This window comes from Loxodonta africana, chromosome 8, assembly GCF_030014295.1.
Source record: "Loxodonta africana isolate mLoxAfr1 chromosome 8, mLoxAfr1.hap2, whole genome shotgun sequence".
Classification (NCBI taxonomy): Eukaryota; Metazoa; Chordata; class Mammalia; order Proboscidea; family Elephantidae; genus Loxodonta; species Loxodonta africana.
Window position 1 is genome coordinate 26,456,846 of NC_087349.1, and position 10,029 is coordinate 26,466,874.

At 40.6% G+C, this 10,029-nt stretch overlaps 1 pseudogene; it reads left to right on the forward strand.

The window, feature by feature from the left end:
* Positions 1-7,049: 7,049 nt before the first annotated feature.
* On the forward strand, positions 7,050-7,928 carry LOC135232292 (taste receptor type 2 member 16-like; annotated as a pseudogene).
* Positions 7,929-10,029: the final 2,101 nt, after the last annotated feature.

Below are 10,029 nucleotides of genomic sequence, written 5' to 3' on the forward strand. Positions count from 1 at the left end.
ATGTCATATTTTAAGGGAATAGAGAAACAAATCACCAATTTCATATGGAAGGGAAAGAAGCCCCGGATAAGCAAAGCACTACTGAAAAAGAAGAAGAAAGTGGGAGGCCTCACCTTACCTGACTTCAGAACCTATTATACAGCCACAGTAGTCAAAACAGCCTGGTATTGGTACAACAACAGACACATAGACCAATGGAACAGAATTGAGAACCCAGATATAAATCCATCCACGTATGAGCAGCTGATATTTGACAAAGGACCAGTGTCAGTTAGTTGGGGAAAAAATAGTCTTTTTAACAAATGGTGCTGGCATAACTGGATATCCATTTGCAAAAGAAAGAAACAGGACCCATACCTCACACCATGCACAAAAACTAACTCCAAGTGGATCAAAGACCTAAACATAAAGACTAAAACGATAAAGATCATGGAAGAAAAAATAGGGACAACCCTAGGAGCCCTAATACAAGGCATAAACAGAATACAAAACATTACCAAGAATGATGAAGAGAAACCCGATAACTGGGAGCTCCTAAAAATCAAACACCTATGCTCATCTAAAGACTTCACCAAAAGAGTAAAAAGACCACCTACAGACTGGGAAAGAATATTCAGCTATGGCATCTCCGACCAGCGCCTGATCTCTAAAATCTACATGATTCTGTCAAAACTCAACCACAAAAAGACAAACAACCCAATCAAGAAGTGGGCAAAGGATATGAACACACACTTCACTAAAGAAGATATTCAGGCAGCTAACAGATACATGAGAAAATGCTCTCGATCATTAGCCATTAGAGAAATGCAAATTAAAACTACGATGAGATTCCATCTCACACCAACAAGGCTGGCATTAATTGAAAAAACACAAAAAATGTTGGAGAGGCTGCGGAGAGATTGGAACTCTTATACACTGCTGGTGGGAATGTAAAATGGTACAACCACTTTGGAAATCTATCTGGCGTTATCTTAAACAGTTAGAAATAGAACTACCATACAACCCAGAAATCCCACTCCTCGGAATATACCCTAGAGATACAAGAGCCTTTACACAAACAGATATATGCACACCCATGTTTATTGCAGCTCTGTTTACAATAGCAAAAAGCTGGAAGCAACCAAGGTGTCCATCAACGGATGAATGGGTAAATAAATTGTGGTATATTCAGACAATGGAATACTACGCATCAATAAAGAACAGTGACGAATCTGTGAAACGTTTCATAACATGGAGGAACCTGGAAGGCATTATGCTGAGTGAAATTAGTCAGAGGCAAAAGGACAAATATTGTATAAGACCACTATTATAAGATCTTGAGAAATAGTAAAAACTGAGAAGAACACATACTTTTGTGGTTACGAAGGGGGGAGGGAGGGAGGGAGGGAGAGGGTTTTTTATTGATTAATCAGTAGATAAGAACTGCTTTAGGTGAAGGGAAGGACAACACTCAATACATGGAAGGTCAGCTCAATTGGACTGGACCAAAAGCAAAGAAGTTTCCGGGATAAAATGAATGCTTCAAAGGTCAGCGGAGCAAGGGCGGGGGTCTGGGGACCATGGTTTGAGGGGACTTCTAAGTCAATTGGCAAAATAATTCTAGTATGAAAACATTCTGCATCCCACTTTGAAATGTGACGTCTGGGGTCTTAAATGCTAACAAGCGGCCATCTAAGATGCATCAATTGGTCTCAACCCACCTGGCGCAAAGGAAAATGAAGAACACCAAGGTCACACGACAACTAAGAGCCCAAGAGACAGAAAGGGCCACATGAACCAGAGACCTACATCATCCTGAGACCAGAAGAACTAGTTGGTGCCTGGCCACAATCGATGACTGCCCTGACAGGGAGCACAACAGAGAACTCCTGAGGGAGCAGGAGATCAGTGGGATGCAGACCCCAAATTCTCATAAAAAGACCAGACTTAATGGTCTGACTGAGACTAGAGGAATCCCGGTGGCCATGCTCCCCAGACCTTCTGTTGGCACAGGACAGGAACCATCCCCGAAGACAACTCATCAGACATGAAAGGGACTGGTCAGTGGGTGGGAGAGAGATGCTGATGAAGAGTGAGCTAATTATATCAGGTGGACACTTGAGAGTGTGTTGGCAACTCTTGTCTGGAGGGGGGATGGGAGGATAGAGAGAGAGGGAAGCTGGCAAAATTGTCACGAAAGGAGAGACTGAAAGGGCTGACTCAATAGGGGAAGAGCAAGTGGGAGTATGGAGAAAGATGTATGTAAACTTACATGTGACAGACTGATTGGATTTGTAAACGTTCACTTGAAGCTTAATAAAAGTTAATAATAAAAAAAAAAAGAACATTTCAAGAACTATCCTGAAGTACAATGCTGTCAGTAACACAATAATACCCACACCCCTACAAGGATGACCAGTTAACATGACTGTTATTCAAATTTACACACCAACCACCAAGGCTAAAGATGAAGAAACTGAAGATTTGTACCAACTTCTGCAGTCTAAAATTGATTAAACACGTAATCAAGATGCATTGATAATTACTGGTGATTGGAATGTGAAAGTTGGAAAGAAGGATTGGTAGTTGAAAAATATGGATGGCCTTGGTGATAGAAATGATGCTGGAGATTGCCTGATAGAATTTTGTAAGACCAATAACTTCTCCATTGCAAATACTTTTTTTCACCAACATAAATGGCGATTATACATGTGGACCTAGATGGACAGAATATGCAGGAATCAAATCAACTACATCTATGGAAAGAGATGATAGAAAAAACTCAATATCATCAGTCAGAACAAGGCCAGGGTCTGACTGTGGAAGAGACCCTCAATTGCTCATATGCAAGTTCATGTTGGAGTTGAAAAAATTAGAACAAGTCCATGAGAGCCAAAATATTGCTTTGAATATATTCCACCTGATTTTACAGACCATCTCAAAAATAGATTTGATGCATTGAACACTAATGACCAAACACTGAGGAGTAGTGGAAGACATCAAGGATATCATATGTAAAGAAAGTAACAGGTGATTAAAAAGACAGGAAAGAAAAAAAGCCCATAATGGATGTCAGAAGAGACTCTGAAACTTGCCCTTGAACATAGAGTAGCTAAAACAAATAGAAGAAATGAAGTAAAAGAGCTGAACAGAACATTTCAAAAGGAAGCTCAAGGAGACAAAGTGAAGTGTTATAATGAAAAGTGCAAAGACCTGGAGTTTGAAAACCAAAAGGGAAGAACATGCTTGGCATTTCTTAAGCTGAAAGACTCTGAAGAAAAAAAATCAAGCCTCTAGTGACAATTTTGAAGTATTCCATGGAGAAATGATTGAACAACACAGGAAGCATCAAAAGAAGATGGAAGGAATACACAGAGTCACTGTACAAAAAAGAACTGGTCAGCATTCAACCATTTCAAAAGGTAGCATACGATCAAGAACTGGTGGTACTGAAGGAAGATGTCTAAGCTGCTGCAATGTAGACATTGGCAGAAAACAAAGTCCAGGAATTGATGGAATACTAACTGAGGTGTTTCAACAAATGGATGCAGCACTAGAAGTGTTCACTCGTCTATGCCAAGAAATTTGGAGCTCAACTAACTGGCCGTTCGACTAGAAGAGATCCATATTTATGTCTATTCCAAAGAAAAATGATCAAACGGAATGCAGAAATTTCTAACAATGACGTTAATGTCACACACAAGCAAAATTTTGCTGAAGATCATTCAAAAGTGTTTGCAACAGTACAGAGACATAGAGCTGCCAGAAACTGAAGCTGGATTCAGTAGAGGACGTGGAACCAGAGATATCATTGCTGATGTCAGGTGGATCCTGGTTGAAAGCAGAGAAAACCAGAAGGATGTTTACCTGTGCTTTATTGACTATGCAAAGGCATTCGACTGTGTGGATCATAACAAATTATGGATAACACTGAGAAGAATGGGAATTCCAGAACACTTAATTGTGCTCATGAGGAACCTGTACATAGATCAAGAGGCAGTAGTTCGGACAGAACAAGGGGATACTGAGTGGTTTAAAGTCAGGTAAGATATGTGTCAGAGGTGCATCCTCTCACCATACCTACGCAATCTGTATGCTGTGCAAATAACCCAAGAAGCTGGACTATATGAACAAGAACGGGGCATCAGGATTGGAGGAAGACTCAGTAACAACCTGCGTTATGCAGATGACACAACCTTGCTTGCTGAAAGTGAAGAGGACTTGAAGCACTTACTGATGAAGATCAAAGCCTTCAGTATGGATTATACCTCAACATAAAAGAAAAAACCTCACAACTGGACCAATAAGCCATATCATGATAAACGGAGAAAAGATTGAAGTTGTCAAGGATTTCATTTTACTTGGATCCACAATCAACACCCACGGAAGCAGCACTCAAGATATCAAAAGAAGCCTTGCATTGGACAAATCTTCAGCAAAGGACCTCTTTAAAGTGTTGAAAAGCAAAGATATCACCTTGAAGACTAAGGTGCGCCTGACCCAAGCCATGGTATTTTCAGTCACATCATATGCATGTGAAAGCTGGACAATGAACAAGGAAAACAAAGAAGAATTGACACCTTTGAATTGTGGTGTTGGTGAAGAATACTGAATATACCATGGACTGTCAAAAGAATGAACAAACCTGTCTTGGAAGAAGTAAAACCAGAGTGCTCTTTAGAAGCAAGGGTGGCGAGACTGCGTCTTACACACTTTGGACATGTTGTCAGGAGAGATCAGTTCCTGGAAAGGACATCATGCTTGGTAAAGTACAGGGTCAGCAGAAACGAGGAATAGCCTCAACGAGATGGATTGACACAGTGGCTGCATCAACGGACTCAAGCATAACAACGATTGTAAGGATAGCGCAGGACCAGGCAATGTTTCGTTCTGTGGTACATAGGGTCGCTATGAGTCAAAACCAACTCGACAGCACGTAACAACACCAACAACTTCATTATCCTACGTATTAAGCCACAGAATCTCTAAGTATTCTAAATCACAGTGGTGTATCCTGCTCCTGAAACAAAATTTCAGTTAGGTCATTCAAGTATTAATCAGCATTCAATGATATCAGGCTCTGTGTTGACTGCTCTGTGATTTCCCTGTGCTTTCCCCTTAGGGTCACAAAATGGCTGCAGTAGTTCACAGGATCATGCACTCGTAGGCTAACACCCAACACAGGAAGAAAAGAGGAAAGAATTTCTCCTCATGTGTCACTCCTCTCTTATCAGAGAAAAGCATCTTTCACAGAAGATCTCATCAGGCTTCCCCCAAGTTCCCGGAATTGATTCTCATGCCTGAACCAAACCTACAAGACAGACAGTAAACTAAGAGTCTGACACTTCTGGTCTCTCCAGGAAAGGGCTGGTTCTGCTAATAAGGGAGAAATGTAGGAAGTCATCTTTGGGGAAATCAAATAAACATGTGCATGGCCTTATGCTATCATGTGACTACAACATATTTGATCTGTTATTATTCAACTGATAATCATTTAGACAGTTGCCAGTCTTTTGATATTATAATCAATTCTGAAATAAACAGACTTATGTCTACGTGTATACATGTATAAGAATTTCTCTATACTAAATACTATATGCCTAAAAATAGAATAACTGTAGAGTAAGGTATGTACATTTTTTATTTTATTAATTATGACCACGTGTTTTCCAGTGTAACTATATTAATTTATATTCCTACCAACGTTGCATAAACGTTTCCATTTGTGTATTTTCTCTCAAAGTTGGCATTATCCAATTATTCTTTTCTTTTTCAATGTGAACGATGAAAAGTGTTTTCTCACTTGGATGACATTTCTCTGATTACTGGTGAGGTTATGCACCTCTGGGTATTTATTGGCTGTTATTGTTTACCATTTGGTGAATTGACTGCTCTTTTATTTGCCTGTTCTTTCTTTTTTGTCAATTATTTTTTAAGAGTTCTTTATGTATGTCGTAGATGTTAATCTTTTTTTCTGACATATATGTATATATACATGGTACATGTGTGTGTTTATATATGTGTGTGTGTATATGTGTATATGCATGTGTATGCATATGTATGTATGTACACATGTGTACTTATATTTTGTGTATCCGTATGCATACACAAACATGTATGTACGTGCATGTAAGTGTCCATATATGTGTGTGTATATATACACACCCACACACAGAGTATGTTTGCTTGCTAAGAGTAAACCCCAGAGTGGGGAAGAGTTATCCATCTATGCACAGGATCTCAGGGTCAGAGCAGACTCATCTTCAGCAATGTGAGCAGTGCCAAAAACAACCTCACTAGAAACCAGTGATGTTAATGCAACAGAATAACTCCCAAAGATATATAAAGCTTATGGTCAGGCATTGGGATTGACAGAAGCCCAACAGCTAAGAATGCTGTGCCTGGAGGGAGGTAATGGATTAAGGAGTGTGCAGTGATTTCTCTGAGATAGAAGATCCAAAGGCCAGTTAGGAGAGTGACCTGCATTGGGTAGTGGTATTGAAGGTCTTGGGTTCCAGTGGAGTCTCGCTGCGAAGACTTTTCATTATCATTTTTAATTTATCCCCACCCTTTGGTAGTAGTGTCCACCCCAGCTGCTCTGGAAGATGGGGAGACAGGGTTTCTAAGGGTGGCATTGGTTCAGCACTCAGCAGAATGAAAACACTACCCAGGATATGACTGAATAATCTAGGATTTAACTTTCCTAGGGCTCAAATTTTAGGTTAAAAGAGTGAAGATATCTTTTAAAAAAGGTGAGAGAAAGAAGCTAAGGGGACCTCAGGTAGAGAAAGAGCATAGTTATAAATAAGTATGACTCATGGGAATAATCAAATCATCTGAGAAGCAAAAATCCACACTCAAACTGCAGCCAGGCCTAGAAAACCAAGGATAAGCAAGTCCTGTAGATAGGAAAATGGCAAAGTGAAAAATGAGCTGACAAAAATTGGCATCCAGAGGGAGGTAGTGTCCTGCATGAGGCAGTGCTAGAACAGATAAATTTCTGTTCCTTTCCCAGAAATTGCTGCAGAAATTCCAACTCTGTGTCCAGGAAGATAATTTGGGGTGGAAGGATGGTGCCCATCTAATTCACTGTCTTTTTCATCATTATCTCTGTGTTCCTGCCCTTGATAATCATTGTGCAGAGCAGCTTAGTGGTTGCAGTGCTGGGTAGGAAATGGGTGCAGGTCAAAAGACTGTTACCCATGGACATGATTCTCACCAGCCTGGGCATCTCCCACCTCTGTCTACAGTGGGCATCAGTGCTTTCTAGCTTTTGTGCCTATTTTAATCCTAATTTTGTATTTTAGCATTTATCAATCATCTGTGATTTTGCTAATACTGCCACACTTTGGTTCACCAGCTAGCTCGTTGTTTTCTGTGTCAAGGTCTCTTCCTTTCCCTGCACCTTCTTCTTCTGGCTGAAGTGGAGAATTTCAAGATTGGTTCCTTGGCTGTTGCTGGGTTCTCTGCTGCTTTCTTGTGTGGCAAGCATCCCTTCAACTGTTTGGAATCACATCCAGTTTCAGATCACCATGGGGCGTTCCTTCAGAAACAGTAGTGTAATTGATAGACTTAAGACAATTAAGGAGCATTTTGTCCGGCCTCAGCAAATGCTGTTGTCTATTCCTTTCCTTCTGTTCCTGGCTTCCACCGTCTTGCTCATGGCCTCTCTGTCACAACACTGGCCACTGCAGCTCCAGCATGAAAGCTCACTCCACGGCCCTCAGGTTTCTGGCCATCTTCCTCATCTTCTTCACCTCGTACTTTCTGACCTTATTTGTCTCCATTTTAGGCCTCCCATTGGAGGAGAGGTCCTGGTTCTGGGTCTAGGAAGCTGTCATCTACACTGTAAGCTGTATTCATTCCACTTCACTGATGCTGAGCAGCCCTACATTGAGAAAGTTTTTAAAGAAAGGGCACTGAGCTTAGAGGCTGCCCGAGGCTCAGGGCTCAAGGCCTCTCAGCAAAAGGGAGTTTATGAACCAGCATTGTTCTTAAGAATTTTCTATGTGATGTTGATTCATACACCATGGATAAAAGCCTCTTATCTTTCTTCCTGCTATCCACCTTTCCTTTCCCTTCCCCAATTTCCAGGATAGTCAGACTTTTTCATGACTGTCCATCTCTCCTTAGGTCTCTCCGCCTCTCAAATCTTACCCTCAGTACTTTCTACAGAATACAGCCAGAATCGTGGTGTTCATGCATTGTTTTTATTTTATCCCTCTCAGAACTTCCAATTACTTCTCACATTTACATAAGGCCTTTCCCCAGGAGAATTTATTGCCCATGCCCTGATGCTCCTCATGTTAATTCCTCCATTCACTTTCCTAACTTTAGTCAGGAAAAGATCTTGCCATCTTTATCTAGGCTGCTTCTCAGTCTTTATCCAATAATATAGAGCTCTTTATTTCATCCTCCAAATATTGCTTTCATTCTTTTAAAACTCAACTCAAAATTTAACCCCAATTTTCTTTCTAGTTTCTGAGACATATACTCTCTCCAGAAGAGTAGGCTACTTATCGAATCTAAGTTTGTCCTTACTACTTCTCCAAATGTTGATGAGTTAATTCCATCATCTGTGTTTTCTTTCCACTGGCTGGTGTCATGGATTTAAATATGTCCCCCATAAATATGTGTCAACTTTGTCAGCCCATGATTCCTAGTATTGTGTGGTTGTCTTCCATTTTGTGATTGTAATTTTATATTAAAGAGGATTAGGGTGGGATTGTAACACCCTTACTAAGGTCACATCCCTGATCCAATGTAAAGGGAGTTTCCCTGGAGTATGGCCTCCACCACCTTTTATCCTACCAGAGATAAAAGGAAAGGGAAGCAAACAGGGTTGGGGACCTTATACCACTAAGAAAGCAGTGCTAGGAGCTGAGCACATCCTTTGGACCCAGGGTTCCTGCGCAAAGAAGCTCCTACTCCAGGGGAAGATTGACAAGAAGGACAGTCCTCCAGAGCTGACAGAGAGAGAAAGCCTTCCCCTGGAGCTGACAGGCTGAATTTGAACTTCTAGCCTACTAGACTGTGAGAAAATAAATTTCTCTTTGTTAAAGCCATCCACTTGTGGTATTTCTGTTAGAGTAGCACTAGATGACTAAGACAGCTGGATTCTTATTTCTCTATTTTATTACAAGTTGGATTAAACTTTCTTCAGGATTCCTATTTTGAGTCTTAGCTGGTTTTCTGCCATATACAATCTAGATGTTATCTGGGAACCCCTCTTATCACATAACATCTGAGTGACATTGTCGTGTATCCTCTGTATTCCTCTATCCTGTGATCTGTGACAACCTAAAGACCTCCCCAAGTGATTAAGAATACAGAAACTACAGTAATCAACTAAAAATCACTGATGAGACTTTCCTGTTCTTTAGCGGTCTTTTCAGCTTCCTCAATCCTATGTGTCTCTCATGTCCTTTTCCTTTTGTAGGGCCTCATCTCACATTCTCCCCATGGCACCTCTCTCTTTATTTCTCTCCTCTTTACCCCTACTCAGCAGCAATAAAGAAAATCTTCTATGGTCTCTAGCAAAGAAATATCTTGGTACCAGCCAACTCCCAGGCCTTTAGGATCTCAGCTTCCATATACCACACATACAAGACTTAGCAAGGTGTTTTTCCTGAAAACAGTTTCAACTCTTAAGGAATTCTGGTGCCAGAGGTTACAAATTGATTTTCTTTTTTTTTTTACCTTGTATACATATTGGGCATGTCTGATAAACTGAAGTTTTGTCTCTGCCATTAGAAGGCCGAGACACTTCCTGAGAGAAAACCATACTGTGGAAAACAGGATGCAGGCATCTCAAGTTTGACTGAGAAAGAAAGGTTCAGTCAGGGGAAGGAAATGGAAATTCTGATCTTGTCTGTGTCTATCAGTGTGCTTTGTCTTTCACTCCAGTCACCCCTTGAATTCATATTTGAAATGAAAGGGACCAAGGGTATGGATATAAGTAAACACTGAAAAACCGTTTTTACCCAAGACACTGCCATTTTGCTTCTGTCAGCCTCATGTTTTGGGACCTATCTATTGTTTGCACAGAAA